At 42.9% G+C, this 18,089-nt stretch overlaps 1 protein-coding gene across 10 annotated transcripts in view; it reads left to right on the top strand.

Annotated features, from left to right (window-relative positions):
• The first annotated feature begins 9,061 nt into the window (after positions 1 to 9,061).
• Positions 9,062 to 18,089, top strand: part of BCL2L13 (BCL2 like 13) — a 107,937-nt gene continuing 98,909 nt past the window's right edge. For 2 of the 10 annotated variants that reach the window (XM_075552259.1, XM_075552267.1), the window contains exon 1: positions 9,076 to 9,290. The gene's annotated coding sequence lies outside the window, so the exon portion shown is untranslated. Of the gene's footprint in view, positions 9,291 to 18,089 lie in introns of all 10 variants that reach the window. The other 8 variants (XM_075552260.1, XM_075552265.1, XM_075552268.1 and 5 more) reach the window with 8 other exon arrangements.

Below are 18,089 nucleotides of genomic sequence, written 5' to 3' on the forward strand. Positions count from 1 at the left end.
CCCGCCCGCCCCTTTCTGACGGCTCCTGCGCAAGACGGCTCTGCTGCGGGCTCCTTTGGTGGTTGCATCTCGTGACTCTCGCTCCACTGCTTTCCTGCAATGCCCGCGGCTCTGAGTTCTTGTATCTGAAATTCACTAATTTAGCTAACATGCCTTTTCGTCTCCTTTAATCTGAAACAATTACTCAGTTTGGTCGTCTTCCTGACATTGATATTTTTGAAGAGTACAGGCCAATTACAGAAAGTCACTCAATTTGGTTTTGCCTCATTTAACTCATCGTTAAATCAGGTTATGCATTGTGCCCTGTACATCATGTCAAACAGCACTTCACGTTTTATAAAGCCTTAATAAACTAAAATAAACCTAATGCCCTCGAGTTGATACAGACTTATTAGCGACGGCCTAAGACAGGGTTGAGCTGCCCCTGTTAGTTTCCCAGACTGGAACTCTTCTTTTTTTAATCATTTTCTTGGAGGTTCATACAACTCTTATCACAATCCATACATATGTCAATTGTATCAAGCACATTTGTACATTCATTATCCTCATCATTCTCAAGACATTTGCTCTCCACGTAAGCCCCTGGCATCAGCTCATTTTCCCCCTCCCTCCCTCCCTCATGAACCCTTGATAATTTATCAATTATTATTTTGTCATATCTTACACTGTCCAACGTCTCCCTTCACCCACTTTTCTGTTGTCCATCCCCCAGGATGGACATATGTAGATGGTTATATGTAGATCCCAGTAATCGGTTTGTACATTCATTACCCTCATCTTTCTCAAAACATTTGCTCTCCACCTAAGTCCTTGGCATCAGTTCCTCATTTTTCCCCCCTCCCTCCCCGCTTCCTCCTCCCTCTTGAACCCTTGATAATTTATAAATTATTATTTTGTCATATCTTGCCCTGTCCGACTTCTCCTTTCACCCATTTTTCTGTTGTCCGTCCCGCAGAGAGGAGGTTATATGTAGCTCCTTGTAATTGGTTCCCTCTTTTAGCCGCCCTCCCTCCACCCTCCTGGAATCACCACTCTCACCACTGGTCCTGAAGGGATCATCTGCCCTGGATTCCCTGTGTTTCCAGTTCCTATCTGTACCAGTGTACATCCTCGAGTCTAGCCAGATTTGTAAGGTAGAATTGGGATCATGATAGTGGGGTGGAGATGGTGGGAGAAGGAGGAAGCATTTAGGAACTAGAGAAAAGTTGTATGTTTTATCGTTGCTACACTGCACCCTGACTGGCCCATCTCCTCCCTGAGACCCTTCCGTTAAGAGGATGTCCAGTTGCCTACAGATGGGCTTTGGGTCCCCACTTCGCACTCCACCTCCTTCACAATGATATGATTTTTTTGTTCTTTGATGCCCGATAACTGATCCCTTCGGCACCTCGTGATCACACAGACTGGTGTGTTCTTCCATATGGGCTTTGTTGCTTCCAAGCTAGATGGCCACTTGTTTACCCTCAAGCCTTTAAGACCCCAGATGCTATCTCTTTTGATAGCAGGGTTCCATCAGCTTTCTTCACCACATTTGCTTATGTACCGCTTTGTCTTCAGTGATCATGTCAGAAAGGTGAGCATCACGGAATGCCAGTTTAATAGAACAAAGTAGTCTTGCATTAAGGGAGTATTTGAGTGGAGGTCCAATGTCCATCTGCTGCCTTAATACTAAATCTAGAAATATATGCACATTAATCTATTTCCCTATTCTCATATATTTACATATGTACATGCCTTTATTTAGGCCTCTATAAATTCCCTTTACCTTCTAGTTCTTTCCTCTATTTCCTTTTACTTTCCTCTTGCCCCGCTATCATGCTCAGCCTTCATTTGGGTTACAGTAATTCCTCTCGGTTATATTACCCTTGATCATACCCTACCAGGTTTCCTACACCCTCCTCACCACTGATTTGGATCACTTGTTGTTCCCTTGTCCCTTGGTTTGTTAACACCACTTCCTTTCCCCCCAACTCCCTCTCTCCCATGTCACCCTGGGAACTGTCGGTTCTGTTGTTTTGTTGTTTTCTCCTACAGATTGTTCATCCAGCGTATCTTATTTAGACAGACCTGCAGAGATAATAACATGCACAAAAACAAGACAGTAAAACCAAGATACGAAATAAAACAAAACAACAATACCAAGAAGTCAATGACAAAAAAAACAAGAAAAAAAGCTTGTAGTTAGTTCAAGGACTGTTTGTTGGCCTTCAGGAGTGTTTTCTTGTCAAGTCTGATGGGGCACCAAGTCCTGGCCCCAACATCTATTTTTGATATTCCTTGGGGACTTCATTGTTTCCCCTTGTTGTTCTGTTGCACACCTTTAATGCTTTGCCTCGGTGTGGTGGGATCAGATTGGGCAGAATTCCCACACTGTGTCTCCAGTGTTGTCCCCTGTAGGGATATGGGTCAGTGAGGGATGTCATGTCTCATAGTGGGGCCGGCTATGTGGTCTTCTCTGTGGACTGGCTGCTCTGAATGGGAATATTATCATCAAGGCTTGGTGGACAACTCTCTCTTCCTCCCCCTTCATTTGCTCCTGTGTGCTCTGATCAGACATATCCCTCTCCCTGAGCTGCAGCTTCAGTGCTGTCCTCAAATAAATTCTTCTGGCGGGAAGGGCAGTTGTCCAAGTAGTTGTGATTGGGGCCAGCTCCTCAGACCTCTCCACTGGTTCCCTACTCCATGCCGGCATGTTGCATTCACATCTTGGAGCACCAGTTTGAAGTCTGGTCCCTCTTTCCCTGTGGAGATATAAACAATACCCTCCCCTTGGGTGGGTTAGTACCCAGTTCCCCCACTACCCATTTTTTAATTTTTCCTTCCCTTTCCCTTCCTTTTTAGTTGGCTACCATATGTATCCCTGGATTTGGTCTGGCCCCTACCATATTACCTGTTCCTTGCCCCAGGACTATTTGTATACAGTAGCTTTTTTTTTTAACAGTAGCTTTTTCCTTATGCCTCTTGCATTTTTTAAAGCTTACCTCAATGGACTCATGTTGTACTTGTCCTTTTGTGCTTGGCTTACTTCACTCAGCATGATTTCCTCCAGTTCTTCCCATGAGGCAATATACTTCATACGGTCATCACTGCTTTTTAGCGATGCATAGTATTCCATTGTATGTATGTACCACAGTTTTTTAATCAACTCATCAGTTGATGGAAATTTGGGTTGTTTACAAATCCTTGCGATTGCGAACTGTGCCGCGATGAACATTGGGGCACAGATGTCTGGCCGTGGTTTGTTTCTTGCCTCTTCTGGGTATATATATGCCCAGTAGGGGGATTGCTGGGTCGTATGGTAACCTGATTTCCATCTGTTTTAGATATCACCAGAATGATTTCCATAGTGGCTGTACATACCTACATGTTCACCAGCAGTGAATGAGAGTTCCTGTCTCTCCACAGCCCCTCCAACACTTGTTGCTTTTTTATTTTTTGAATTGGGCTATAATTGAGGATGTTAGGTGGTATCTCATTGTTGTTTTAATTTGCATTTCTCTTATGGCTAAAGATCAGGAACATTTTCTCATAGGTGTATTGGCCATTTGGATTTCTGCCCCTGTGAAACTTCTGTTCAGGTTCTTTGCTTACCTCCTTAGTGGGTAATTAGTTTTTTTTTCTTTTTGGAAGCTAGCAGAGTATTGTAGATTTTAGTAATAAGGCCTTTCAGACTGAAGCTTTTTATGGGAGTAGAAAGCCCTTTCTCCAGTGCAGCTGGTGGTTTTGAATTCCTGACCTTGAGGTTAGCAGCCTACGCAGGAAGATAAGGATTTAAGGACTCACTGCCATTTAAGTTGATTCCAATGCATAGGAACCCTATAGGACAGGATAGAATTGTCCCAATGGGTTTCTGAGACTGTTACTCTTTTATGGGCGTGAAAAGCAGCCTCTTTCTCCCAAGGAGCTGCTAATGGTTTTAACCAGCTGACTTTATGTTTAGCAGCATAACCACTACACCGCCACCAGGGCTCCTGACTAGATTTAACTAAAGGACAATAGAATTAACTTCGCAAAGAGTGAAAGTTGACCTTAACTTGAACAATATTCTAAAAAGTGGTCTAACCCACATGATAAGATTGTTCCTCTTACTCTGTAAATTCCTGAGTCAATAATTGTATTCACTACCATGCCAACAGGCAGATTCCTAGGATTATACCTTCCTTTAGCCTCCTTAGCCAGGATGAGGCAGTAGTCACTCATGTGGATTACCACTGCCCTCAAATAATTTTTGTAATATTCTGCAATAAACGCGTTGGGGACTAAGAGCAGCAATCTGATGCCATGTATCAACTAGGTAATGAAATCGGTGCTTAGAATAAAGGGAGCATTGTTCAGATCAGTGTGTCATCTGGTTTGGTGGAATCGGTGCTGATCTTTATGATCCATTTATTGTTTGGAGACATTAAGAAACACAGAAAAGCACCATGAATAATTCAAATATTCAGGTGCCAAACAAAACCCACAACCATGGAGTCTGACTCAGCAAGCCTAAAGGACAGAGTAGAACAAGTTTAATGGCTTTCCAAAGCTATTTTACACACACACAGACACACACACACACACCCCAGCAGCAAAGAGTTAAGCCACCGTTTTATTAAAGCATAGGATCACTTACAAGAAATTAAGTGAGTTCTCCCCACAATGTGAGGTCCCCTTAAGCATAGAGAAGATAACGTTTCACTGGGGAGGCGAAGCATGTCCCCCTCATGAGTTGAGGAGGGAGGTCTAGGGGAAAGCTTCTAGTTTTTAAATGGCACTTTCAAAAGGGTGGGGGTTGCTGCTCTGCAGATGGTTAAGCAACTTGCTAATTAGTTTGTCCTTGGGTCTCCTACAAGTGTCTTTCACATTTATCTCAGCATTCTTTCAGAATCATCTTCCAGTGCAGTCCGTGCCAGGGCCGGCTTCAAGGTTAAATGTTTACCAAGCCCGTTCTCACAGGGCTCTTAGTTCATTGCCTTAGCAGCCAGGGCAGAAGGCCCTGTTCCGTCCCAAACAGTCCCTGGGCAGCTGCTGCCCTGTAAGGAGTGGTTCCTTCCTGCTGTTGGTGCTAACCTTATAGTATAGGCCTGCTTCTTGTTTGGCTGAAAATTGAGGCCCAGTTTCCAGCTAGAAGGGTGACTAAGGGCTAGAGTCTCTATCAAACCAGTTAAGCCTGATCTGTTTCCTAATTGGGAGTTTTGTTCCACAGTTTACTCCCACTCTACCCAGGAATTCCTCTCGTGATCCCTTTGGAGTGGCCGGCAAAGGGAAGCAGGCACCATTGAGTTCTGGCCTTGGGGCCATGGAGGAGGCTTGCAGTGTTCACCAGTTCTTTGAAGCAACCGTTGACACGCTGCTTTGATTTTCCCCACTGAGCTCTGCTTTGGACGTGGAGAGAACAGATGCACCTTAAATGGCTGCTTCTTAGCTTTGAAAACGCCCCAACCCCCCCATTTTTAAAGAAAGCAACTACAGATTCAGTTACTATCCCTAGCAGAGCCCTAGCCCTGCCCCCATGTTAATGTTCTCTAAAACCACAGCTTCTGCAGTTTTGCTGAGTCACCCAGGAATGGGCCAGGGCCTGCCTGAGAAGCATGTGCTAAGCTTCACAGGGACAATTGCTGGAGTGAAAAAGATGCTTACGTGGCAAAAGCAACCAAAGGGTAGTTTTCCAAATCCAATTTCCACCTATACTGCCTCAGGTGTTGTGAAGAAACCTACACAGCTCGTTAGACATATTCAAACAAAACAAAACACTCCTGGCTAAGCCTATCGGCCTGTAGATTTGGACTCACACTCACCCCACGTAGAGTTTCTGAAGCCATAAATGTTTGAGAGCAGACTCCTTCATCTGTCTCTCACTGAGCAGCTGGTGAGTTTGAACTTCTGACCTGTGACCAGCAACCCTACACTCATGCCACAGTGCCATTAGGTGCTACCAAAATGACTGGTCAATTGTCAGGTTGGTCACAAAGAGAAGGTTTGTGGCAGTCTTCATGGCATGGTTTAGAAACGGAGTCAGCAGAAAAGATAAGCTAATTCAGGAGTTTGTTTGCCTCAGAGGACCTGAAGGGAATCATTAGAAGTGAAGGTAGATCATTTCTATCACTGAATGTTTGAAGAATCGATTTAAAAAGGAAAATCAAATGGTAGCAGAAAGCACAATTCTAATTCAGCTGCTTGCACCTTTGCCTTCCCCAACCGATTTTCCACCCAGCAGTGAGCGATTTAAAATCACGCTCCAATTGATCATCCTTTACTAGTTTGCATGTGCTCCCTAACACCTCGAAATATGGCCTCGTGAATGCTGCCTCATCCGAACTTCAGAGACATGCTTTGTGTATATTTTCTCCCCCTCTGTAGTCTTTCATTTTCTTGATGGTATACTTTGATGAGCAGAAATTTTAATTCTTAAGATGGACAATTTAATAATTTGACTCATCTTGTTCATGCTTTAGGTAAGCTGAGAAATCCTGGCTTACCCCAAAGTAGTGAAGATAATGTTTTGTTTTTCTAAAATCTTCACAACTTTTGCTATTACATTTATGTCTATGAGCCATCTCAAATTAATTTTTGTATGCACTGTGAGATAGAAGCTGAGGTTCATTTATTCCCCCTACACATTTATCTGTGTCACTACCATTTGCTGAAAAAGCTTTCCCTTCCCCACAAAATATATTGGTGCCTTTTATCAAATACCAGTTGACCATAGTCTGGGGTACAATTTCTATACTTTTCATCATGTCTTATTTCTATACTTTATGTCTACCCTTATGCCAATATTCTATCTTATATCCTACAGCTTTCTTACATATTAGGTATTGAGATCTGTCATTAGAAAAAATATTTTGGGGGCTATTCTAAATCCTTCAGATTTTTGTATTAATTTTTAGAGTCAACTTTTTATTTTTTAACAAAACAAAAATGACTGTAGGGATTTTGTGTGGGATGGCTTTGAATATACAAACAGATCAATTTAGAATAACTGATATTCTGACAATGTTGATTCCTCTCACTCCTGCCCATGGTATAGCTCTGTATTTAAAGCTTAATTCTCTCAGCATAGTCTGTGTAGATTTTGGATGCCTTTGAAAAAATAACCTTGAAAAAAAAAGAGAAAAAAACCTTTCATTTTTTGTTATTGTAAATGGATTATCTACATTTTAAACTTTCCAGTTGTCTGTTGCTAATATAGAAATTAAACAGATTTTTATATCTTGTGACCTTGCTAAGTCTATTTATTGGGGGTAGTAGTTGTTTTTAGGTTTTATAAGATATTCTCTGAAAGCAGTACAGAAAATAGGATGTTGTAAACAGCACTGACTTTAAATCCTTACTAGGTATACACATATATGCCCATATGCCCAAATACATATGGGCATAAAAACTGTCAAGAAACCTTAAACTTCAGTTTTATTATACAAGTAACCATGTAATAATTTTGAAATTATTTTAAGTATGTTGTGGGATGAAGCTAATAAACGAATATTATTATTAAGAACCAAGATTTTCAGTGAGACAAAAATTAAAAAACATTTGCTCTATTCAAATATAGCTATTTGTATTTGAATTAGAGGTATCTATTAATGAATTCACGACTTAAAAAACATACCCACCTGATGCCAGGGACTTAAATGGAGAGCAAATGTTTTGAGAATAAGGAGGGCAGTGAATGTACAGATGTGCTTTTACCCAATTGATGTGTGTATGGATTGTGATGAGTTGTATGAGCCCCTAATAAAATGATAAAAACATATACCTATGTATTTCCTAGACCTGTGCATTTAAATATTCTAGAAGTAAAGATACCTATATGAACAAGGATACTCTACATCCACATCTTGGTTTCTAAACATTATTTCTGAAAGGAGAAACTTGGCTAATCAGGTTTTGGGCGGAGTTAAGTCTGGACGTTTGTATTTTATCAGTGACCAAGAAAACTCAAAAAATTCCTGAGTTCTGCCCTCCCGTCTGAAGTCTATTTTCGGGACTCCTTGGGAACTTTGTTTTGCTCCCCTTGCTGCTCTGTTGTGTTCCCTTCATGTTTCACCCAGGTTTGGAGGCTCCTGAATCCTTTGATGGACACCAGTCAGCCTGACGCAAACTCGGTTCAGACAAATGCCCTCTCCCCGGGAGACCTTCAACGACTCTCCCAAAGGACACCATGACTCAAGTAGACCAATACCAGGTTAGCACACAGTACGAGTAACCTTCATGCATTGCATTTAGTTCTTATTCCGGGTACTGTGCTGGGTGCAGCTTAACTTCCTCGATTCTACCCTAGATTAAAAAAGCACCGCAGGTCTCTTTATCTCCAAATTGCCTCTGCTCAAGAAGTTCCCTCCATCTAGAGAAGTGGTTGTCAACCTTCCTCGTGCCGCGACCCTTTCATACAGTTCCTCATGTGGCGGTGACCCCCAACCATAAAACTATTTTTGTTGCTACTTCATCACTGTCATTGTGCTACTGTTATGAATCTTCATGTAAGTATCTGATATGTAGGATGTATTTCCATTGTTTCAAATTGAACGTAAAGCAGTGAGTCATCACAAAACAATGTCATTATATATTGGGAAAGTTTGTTTCTAATGACAAATACATGAAATTTTGTCTTGAAGCAAGGTGTAGTGTGGGTGCATCTGGATGTGGGTGGACCCGCCTGGAGACGGAGAGGAGCCGTGTCTCGGTCCTATGACCATCGAGAATAGATCTTTTCCGATGGTCTCAGGCGACCCCTGTGAAAGGGTCTAGACTCGAGAACGCTCCCTCGTCTCTGCTCATCTCCTTGGAAATCTTCCCCACCCTTCAGGAGCTACTGTCCGCGGCGGCTGGGTGCGAGCCCCGCAGCACTCACGCTCAAAGTTCACCACACACGCGCAGAGCGGAACCAACCCGGGGGAGGAGCTCCGGAGCGAGCGTCCCCCAGGACCGGAAGTGACTGAGGGAGAGGGCGCCTCCGCGGTCGTAGGAATCATAGAGTTGAGCGACTCGCGGGAAGAGCGGGCTAGAGGGGGCCCGCTCTTCCGGGTCTTGTCTGCGCGACGACACCTCCAGACCTCAGTGGTCCGGTCTTCCATTTGGGAGCGCGGAGCCGCCCCCTTGCCGCGCTCCTCGGCGTCCCCGGCCCGCCCTGACGCCGGGGGTGACGGAAGCGGGCTGGGGGTGACCTCACCCTCCATCATGGCGGCGGCAGTAGATTAGGGCCGTGGGTCGTAGCAGGCACCGCCGCTGGGGGACCCTGTCAGAAGCAACTGCCGCCGTCGCCGCCGCCGCCGCTTCTAGCATCTCCTCCGGGGCAGGGGCCAGGCCAGGTGAGGGGAGCGGGGTTCCGGGCGCTCAGAGCTGGGCGAGGAGGCGCTTTCACCCCCGTGGGACGCTGCCAGAGACGGCGCGGACCCCAGCGTCGCGTGAGCGAGCGAGTGGAGGAGCGTGCCCGCGTGGGTGCGCGCGCGCGTGTGCCGCAGCGCTTCGCCCGAGTCGGCGGGTCGCGGGCTGCGGGTCACTGCCACCGGCCGTGCCCGTTGCGGGGTCTGAGGGCGGCCACAGGCTGAGGCGTGGGCACTCGGCCCCCCTTCTCCGCACCGCGCCTCCGCCCGAGCCCTGCCTTCCCGTGGGAAGACCGGTTCCCGTTTCGGGGCCAGGCTGGGGACGGGGACGTCTGTTGGCCGCGGGAAAGCGTCCCGCGCGGCTCGTAGACCCGCGCGGCCGGCCGGGCGAGCAGGGGGTTGTCGCGCCGTGCGGCAGGGCCGCCCTCTAACTTCGCTGCGGGTCTGTCCGACGCCCGCTAGGTCTCCCGAGAAAGTGGCCGCCTTGCCCACGAGGCACCGGGCGCCCGCTCGCCCCGAGAGGAGGAAGAGTCCCACGTTGCTCGCGCGGCCGAGGCCGAGGGTTCGAAGTCGGCCGCCCAGCTGGTTGCTCACGCGCTCTGGACCAATCCCCGCGCCACTGTTTATCCATAACTTCTGCATGGGAATGATCATTTTTCTCCCCGCAGCCCCTTTTTGGGCAGATGATGTAAAGTAAAAAACAAATTTTTTTTTTTCGAAATTGTCAGTAAGATTTCCCCGGAGGTTTTGGTACGAACCGGAATGGTGATCTCTGCCCTGACTTGTGTGACCTTGAATGAGTTGCCAACCCCAACTGGTGCCTTTTTTTTTTTTTTAATCCCCTTGGAAAATTAGGGACGTGTCGGCTCAGACTTGTGCTCAGACTCCATGCGCACAGCTGGCCATTCGAACTTCCACATTTATATCCTGCAGCTCGAGCCTGTCACCGCCTTGCTGAGGAACTCTGCATTTGATAATAGGCACTAAAGCATTTTGAAAATTCTCTTTACTCTGACTCGGCAGGTACATTCTGATTGTTTTGTTTGTTTGTTTGAATGATTCATTTTCTTGTGGAGGAAAATACCGTAGAAGTTGGATTCGATTTAAGACAGGAAGGTTGAGTCCAGCCAGTTTTGTAATGAAGTGTGTAGTAGTTCATCGGTTAATAAATATTAAGTACCTTACACAGCAGGCTTTTTTATTAGGACAAGTGATTTGCAGCAATGATTATATCCTTTAAAAATATTTTGTATTTTTTTTGACATACAAAACGTGTAAACAAGCACTTAATAACTAACCCGCGCTGCTTTTTGTCACTTTTCCTTTTCCAAATATGGCTTGGATTCAGATCTCAATCAAAGAAATGAACACCAAATGTTTCTGTTTAATGTATACAAAGGGAGGCTATTTTCAGAGTAGCTGTTTGTTACTGTTTTTAACTGCTTCATTGGGACAATTATAACAATATAATTCACCAGTTGTACAATTCAGTTTTGTTACGAATTTATGATGTTAAAACCATTTTCATTACCCCAGAAAAAAACACCACACTCCTTAGTAGTCACTCCCCATGCCTAGCCCACACCCCAACCTCCCCATCCTAGCCAACCACTAATCTACTTGTCTGTTTAAATTTCACTTAAACAGAATCGGACAATAGTTGGTCATTTGTGACTGACTTCTTTCACTCAACATAATGCGTTCAGGGTTCATCCACTTATAGCATGTATCAGTACGTCATTCTTTTCTATAAGGCAAGTAATAATATCCCTAGTACATAGATCCCACCTCTTATTTAGTGTTCCTCCGTTAATTCAGGTTGTTCCTACTTTTGGACCCTGAATAATGAGTGAAGCTGTCAACACGTGTGTTTTAAGTTCTTGTGTAGACAAGTGCTTTCCTTTTTCAGGGGTGTGTACCAGGGAATGGAACAAAGGAACTAGATTTTATATCTGTTATTGACTTTATGTCTTTGGTGACATTTACAGTGTTGGGTTTTCTATGCACAAGCTTTAGACTCAGAAATGGGAAGCCTGATTAATCATCTATTGTGGGGAGCAGATTTTTGAATGGGGCTTGTGTGGAAAGAGAACAGAGTGAGGCCTTCTTCTCTACATATTGTGCCTGAGTGAAGATATGTTTGAGGCAGCACATCACGGGCTGACCTAGAGGGGTTCTCTGGAGCACGTAGGTTCATTTGAATAAGAGAGTCCACGTAACAGTACCGAGAGTGGGACTCATTTCTTTAAACAGTACCTTCGCTCCGTGACATTTTTGAGCTGGGCGGGCTGAGGCTTTGTTAGGGTTATTCAATTTTGCTGCTTTTAGAGAAAGCCCTAGGATTCTGTGTGTGTGTGCTCTGCAGTCGCCAGGAGTCTGGCAGCACTAATTCCATAGGAACTAATAGAGCATGAATTAAAAAGTGCACCCATCCCTTCTCACAGAAAACCTTGAGCAAATACATTCTAAAATAAAATCGTTACCACATTTTACTCTGAAAAAAAAAAAAAAGTGCACCCAGTGGATTTCCTCAGATAGGGTAGAACTTTTAAAAATTCCCTGCTCAGTGAACCTTGAGAGGAGAGATCTGGGAGCCAAGAAACTTTTAAGGTGTAAAATTTCAGAGTTTTGACTGGATTGGTGAATTTTAATTTTTCTTTATTGATGGGTGTTGTGGTATGTGTTCAACGCTGTCACTAGTGTATTTAACAATCTTAGTATGTTATTTTCTTAGTGGAAATAAAGAGTTGAAAAAATAAGAATTTCCTAAAATAATTGTAAGTAATTAAAAAACGTAAATTGTAATATATTTTGGTTCTTGTCCTGTGGGGTTAAGTATGATATTCTAAATTAGTATGCCTGAGGTGGGTGCTAGGAGTTCTTGTTTTTAACAAGCAGACAAAAATGGAAGAAAAACTACAAAAGACCCTGATGTTGCTACAAGTTTGCTTTTCCTCAGATTTTACAGGAGGAAAAAATTACAGTAGTACTCAATATTTGCTGAATACGTTCTGGCTATAGTTTATGAATAAAATGTCTTTAACTTCTGCAGTACTATTAAAAAACACAGCTATCATAAATAAATAAATGAAAACTCCAGTGATCATCAAGTTAATTCCAATGCAGAGTGATCGACATGTGGTTTCTAAGGCTGTAAATTTTCACTGGAGCACATGGTCACATCTTTCACCTGTGGAGCGACTGAAGGGTTTGAACTACTGACGTGGGGTTAACAGTCCTACACAGTGTTCCCAGGGCTCCTACTGTCTGTGCTGACATCCTGGAATTTGCACTAGTGTGTTTGAAAGAACTCTGGTTACCTGTAGCTGCGAACAGCAAGATGCAGCAGTTGTAAACTACCAACTGCTCCAGGGCAGACAGACAAGCTTTCTTAACTCCTTTATTAGAGTTTGAATCACTGAAAACCCAGAGGGGCAGTTCTGCCCTGCCTGTAAGGGACACTGAGTCAGAATTGATCCCATGGCAGTGAGTCATATTGAATGGCGCCCCGCTGGTGCAGTGGCTGCTAACTGAAAGGTTGGCTGTTTGAACCCCCAGCTCCTCTGTAGGAGAAAGCTGAGGCAAACCCTTTGCATGGGGCAGCTTCACTCTGTTCAGAGAGTCCCTGGTCAGTCACAATTGACTTTGGAGGTGGTTTGTTTTTAATGCCCATAATTGGAACCTGTTTGAAATGGGAAGGAAAACAAGATCATTCATTGTCGGATTATAGATAGTGCCTTTATTATTGAAGGATCTTAGTGTTTTATTTACTAGTAGTTACAGTGGTATCACCAAATTAATACATAAACGATTAACCTATGCTTCAGTCTTGGACTATTTGACTTACAGCTACATGAACAAATGAAAAGACTGGCAGGGAAAGAAACAGGTCACAGGTTTTGAATGGTTAAAATGACATGAACTTTGTATTTTAAAATACTCATAAAAATATTCATATATTTGATCAGTTTTTTATATGAGAGCCCTAGTATTTACTTGGAAAAGGTTCTAGTAAGTAACATTAAGTGTAAAAAGAACTGTCCTTTTCATTATTTATTTATCTGTTTATTTTTGCTCCCGCCCCACCACTCCCTTTTCATTGTTTGAAAAGAAGCTTGAAATACCTGTCTTTTGGACTTGAACTTGCTCTGCTGATGTTGATGAGCCAATAGTGGGAAGGGCCTGAACTTCCAGGAAAGCTCTGGAGTCTGGATGGCAGTTCCCGGGTCATGTTTATCTTCCATATATTTCTTTTTCCTTTTTTGTTTTTCTTTCCCCGATCTCAAAATTGACAGATTAGCTTATCTCAGCTCTCTGAGTGCTCAGTGTTTGGAATACTTCCAACTAATATTAGGAGAGAGACTGTTTTACTGCCATTGCTTCCCACTCATCAGTGGTGTTGCTTTTTCACCTCTGCCTTCCTTGCGCCCAGCGCATTGCTGGCATGCAGTAAATTTATGTTGAATGAATGTGGGTAAAGGCTAAGAGTTAGGAAATTAAGAGAATGTACCCAACCACGTGATCATGTTGCTAACCAGCTTTTTGATCTTGAGCAAATTGTCTCCTCCGGTTTCTTTTGTAAGTTGAGACACATCCACTCCTTATTGCTATAAGTAGGTCGCAAAGACCAGGGTGTTATATGAAAATCTGTGTTACGCAAAAATGGAGGACAACTACATAATCACATATACCAAACTTCATCATTATATAGCTATTAAACCACTTAGAATTATGGGCTAGCTAAGAAGAAATATATCCTTAACCAACCCAGCATTACTGTCCCCTCACACTTTGGCATTTGTTACTGTCAGACATGTCATTAATGTTCAAAATAGTCAAGTAGTAGATTTTTTTCCTTATTGACAAAAATGGAGTGTTAGAAAATGAGATTGTGGATGTGAGAAGTAGATATGTTACCTTGTTTTTTTAACATAGAGGGTTATTGTGGCAATACACACCCCCTCCCCAAAGAACCAAACTCTGCCATCTCACAGCAACCCTTTAGGCCAGGGTAGAACTGTTTTCATAGGTTTCTAACACAGACTAATTCTTCTTACAAAAAAAGAAATCATTTTATTGGGGGCTCATACAACTCTTCACCATCCACCCATCCATTGTGTCCAGCACATTTGTATATTTGTTGCCATCATCATTTTCAAAACATTTTCTTTCTACTTGAGCTCTTGGTATCTGCTCCTCATTTTCCTCCTCCCTCCACCATCCTCCCTCCCTCCCTCCCTCCCTCCCTCCCTCCCTCCCTCCCTCCCTCCCTCCCTCCCTCCCTCATGGACCCTTGATAATTTATAAATTATTATTTTTTTCATGTTTTGCACTGACCGATGTCTCCCTTTACCCCCTTTTCTGCTGTCAATCATGCTCGGAGAGGGTTATAGGTAGATCATTGTGATCGGTTCCCCCTTTCTCCTCCCACCTTCCTCTTACCCTCCTGATATGGCTACTCTTAATATTGATCCAGAGGGGTTTATCTGTCCTGGGTTCCCTGTGTTTCCAGCTCTTGTCTAGCCAGATTTGTAAGGTAGAATTGAGGTCATGATAGTGGGGGTGAGGTGGGGAGGAGAGAGAAAGCATTAGAGAATTAGAGGAAAGTTGTTTCATCGGTGCTATACCGCACCCTGACTGGCCCGTCTCCTCCCCGCAACCTTTCTGTAAGGGGATGTCCAATTGCCTCCCGATGGGCTTTGGGTCCCCACTGTGCACTGCCCTCATTCACATTGCCATGCTCTTTTGTTCTGGGGACAGACTAATTCTTTAAAAGAGTAGAAAGTCATCTTTATCCCTTGGAAGGGCTGATGATTTTGAAATGCTGATCTACGAGTAACCACATGCCATCAGGGCCCCTTCAACACACAGTACAGTGCTTTGGAAATAAAGATATAGTGAAGATGTACGGTATTTGAAGTGTTTGCTAGAAATGCAAACGCCCATTGTGCAGTGTGATAATGATGCATTTCAGAAGGTTGCAAGGGAAGTGGATCCTCTTTCCCCAGCATACTCTTTACGAGTAGTGCTGTACTATGCAGTAGCAGCAGCAGCAGCAGTAGTACATGGCTGTACTACTATGGAGTTTACTCATTGGCATGTAACTTTATCCTGTAACTTAATGCAAACAAATTAGACATATCATAGCGTCCCAGGAATTTGCCTAGCCTACCATCTGTCTTAATTACAGGCTTGAGTGAGTTGATTTACTGCTATACTAGAAACAAGCGAAAGTTGAAGTTGAGTGAATATTGTAAGTATGGCATGTTTATAACTAGAATGTCAAGTACACATGTAAAGTTTTAAACACTAAAGCTTAAAGGATTAGCGTTTGATCATGTTCTCTGTTTAGTGTGAATCATTGAGAACTACAGTCATGCATCACTTAATGTTCACAACATAGTCTTTGAAATAGGACAGTCATGTGATTTGGACATATGCAAACACCATAGCACACTCTGCTCTCCTTTAAGCTGCACGAACAAGCTTTGAGTCTTGTCAGTGATCATCAACATGCTACGAGGGATCGATAAACTTTTGTATTTGGTCCTCAAGCCACATCATTAGCCATTTCTCCATATCTGATGCGCTCTCTGTCACGTTTTCATGAGACTTGTAGATTTCACTGGCTTGGATGTTTTTTCTTTGTTTTTTTGAGGATCTTGATTGTTGAGTGTGACATGCCTAAATTGTGAGGAATGACAGATTTTTCTCACCTTTGTGCCGTGTTGCAGCCTTTTGTTTACCTTCCAAATGGCTACTTTGCCTTTGACTCTTTCTCTGCTCTTACTAGCATTTGTTTTGCTGATTTAGGAATCGTCATGCACTGCATGGCCATAGGTGTGACAGGAAGTTAAACAGGGATGACAGCTCAACATTCAAGAGACGCCGATGCATTTGATTCAATACTGCTGCCTACAACTCAAAGCATACACTACACTGTTAAACAGTAAACCTTTTAGATAGAAAATATAGTACAATGGGTAACGAATGTACAAATGTGCTCTATACAATTGATGTGTGTATGGATTGTGATAAGAGTTGCATGAGGTCCCAATAAAATGATTTTTAAAAAAAGAAAATATAGTACAACACATACTAAAGCACATAAAAACACGTAGATGTTTATTTCTATCAAGCCATATGTATTACAGGTTTTATATATATAGTGCACCTTTGTAAGCCTGGCAGTTCAATTACTTTGTAAATAAGAAATAGGAGATACATGTCTTTCCTGTAGAAAGCTGTTGGCTTCCTTATGTACGTTCTCTGTTTGCTATTCTCCAACTGTGATTTCTGAACTCATTAAAACATTATGGGCACACCAATGTTTAAACACTCAGATATTGCCCCAGTGGACATTACATGTCACATGACTATTATGATCCACCAAATATGTGGTCTATATCTGGTAACATCTAGCATCTATAACAGCTAAGGACTTATAAATGAGAGGATATGGAAGATGGCCAGTTATGCAATCTATGAGCAATTGCAATTGGAATTTGTAAGAAAATTTGAGGAGCATTAGATTAAAGCTCAATTTTAGGAAATAGATAAACGATCCTTAGTCTTGATATCTAGGTAGAGGAATGAGTAAGTGATTTTAGTAATAAGGGTTTTTGATAAATCTAAGAATTAGCAAATTCTAGAACTTTCTTTTTTTAAAGCATTAATCAAAATATGGATACTTCTCTGTTTCTGTTACCATACAAATAGACTTAAAGCTTAAATTATTGCTGATTAGTTCTTTTTCTTTTATGATTTAATTCCATTGCTTATTCCTTGTTCTGTTTACTATTTACCTGTAAAACCAAAGCTTAAAGATAATGGAAGCAGGCACCATTTTGTTTCTCTGACCTCCATTCTTTTTCTCTTCAAAGAAAATTTGTTTATTTGAAAGAAGACGGCATCTCATTTCCCCTACTTTTCTACTTTACTTCCCATTCATTCTTCCCCTCCATGCTTTCTCACTTTACCAACCAAAACGGTTTTATCAGATCACAGATAACTTCCTAATGCTTAAATTCAGTTGGTTTTCCTTGTTTTAAAAAAGAAGTAAATATATGTTACAAAATATTTGCCACATCAACATTTGTGGGATACAGAATGATTTCTCCCAAGCTGTCTCCCCCAAATATATGCCAAATAGCTGCTTGCGAATGACTATACAAGTGGAAGTCATCAGAAGTAGGTTAGGGGTTATTCTCCCTCCAAGCTATCAACCATCTAGACCAAGCAGTCACCACTGTTTATCTCACAACAAATAGGGCCCACTCCCTTCTGATAAGGATAGTAGTTGTCTCCTTGTAGGAGACCCCAGAGAGGTCAAACCCGCCCAAGGATGACTAAGGCTAGGCTGCCATCTTGAATCTAGGGTCCGCCCATCTTGTCACATGTATAGCCCCAATCTCTCCTCTTCCTGTTGCATGTATGTCCCTAGACCACCCCCTCTCATTACTGTATTACCTATAGCACAATTCCTTCCTGTGATGTATGTCCTCACCTATAATTAGGGGGCTTGCATGTCCCCGGAGAAGATCAAAAGCCTGGGCTAGCATTAAAGGTCTTTCTCTCCCTCCACTTGGATCACCAAGCGGGGCTGAGGTGAGCATGTTACCATGAACTGTGTCTGACTCCATTTATTTCAATACTTCACTTCTATCGCTCATGCCCTCTGTAACTTTATTATGATCTTTACTTATTATCTCTGTACAGTTGTACCTACTGGACCCATAATGATGTGTTAGGGGCTGGCTTCCCCTGACTAACTTCCTTCATATG

The sequence above is a fragment of the Tenrec ecaudatus genome, chromosome 6 (assembly GCF_050624435.1).
Source record: "Tenrec ecaudatus isolate mTenEca1 chromosome 6, mTenEca1.hap1, whole genome shotgun sequence".
NCBI classification, from domain to species: Eukaryota; Metazoa; Chordata; class Mammalia; order Afrosoricida; family Tenrecidae; genus Tenrec; species Tenrec ecaudatus.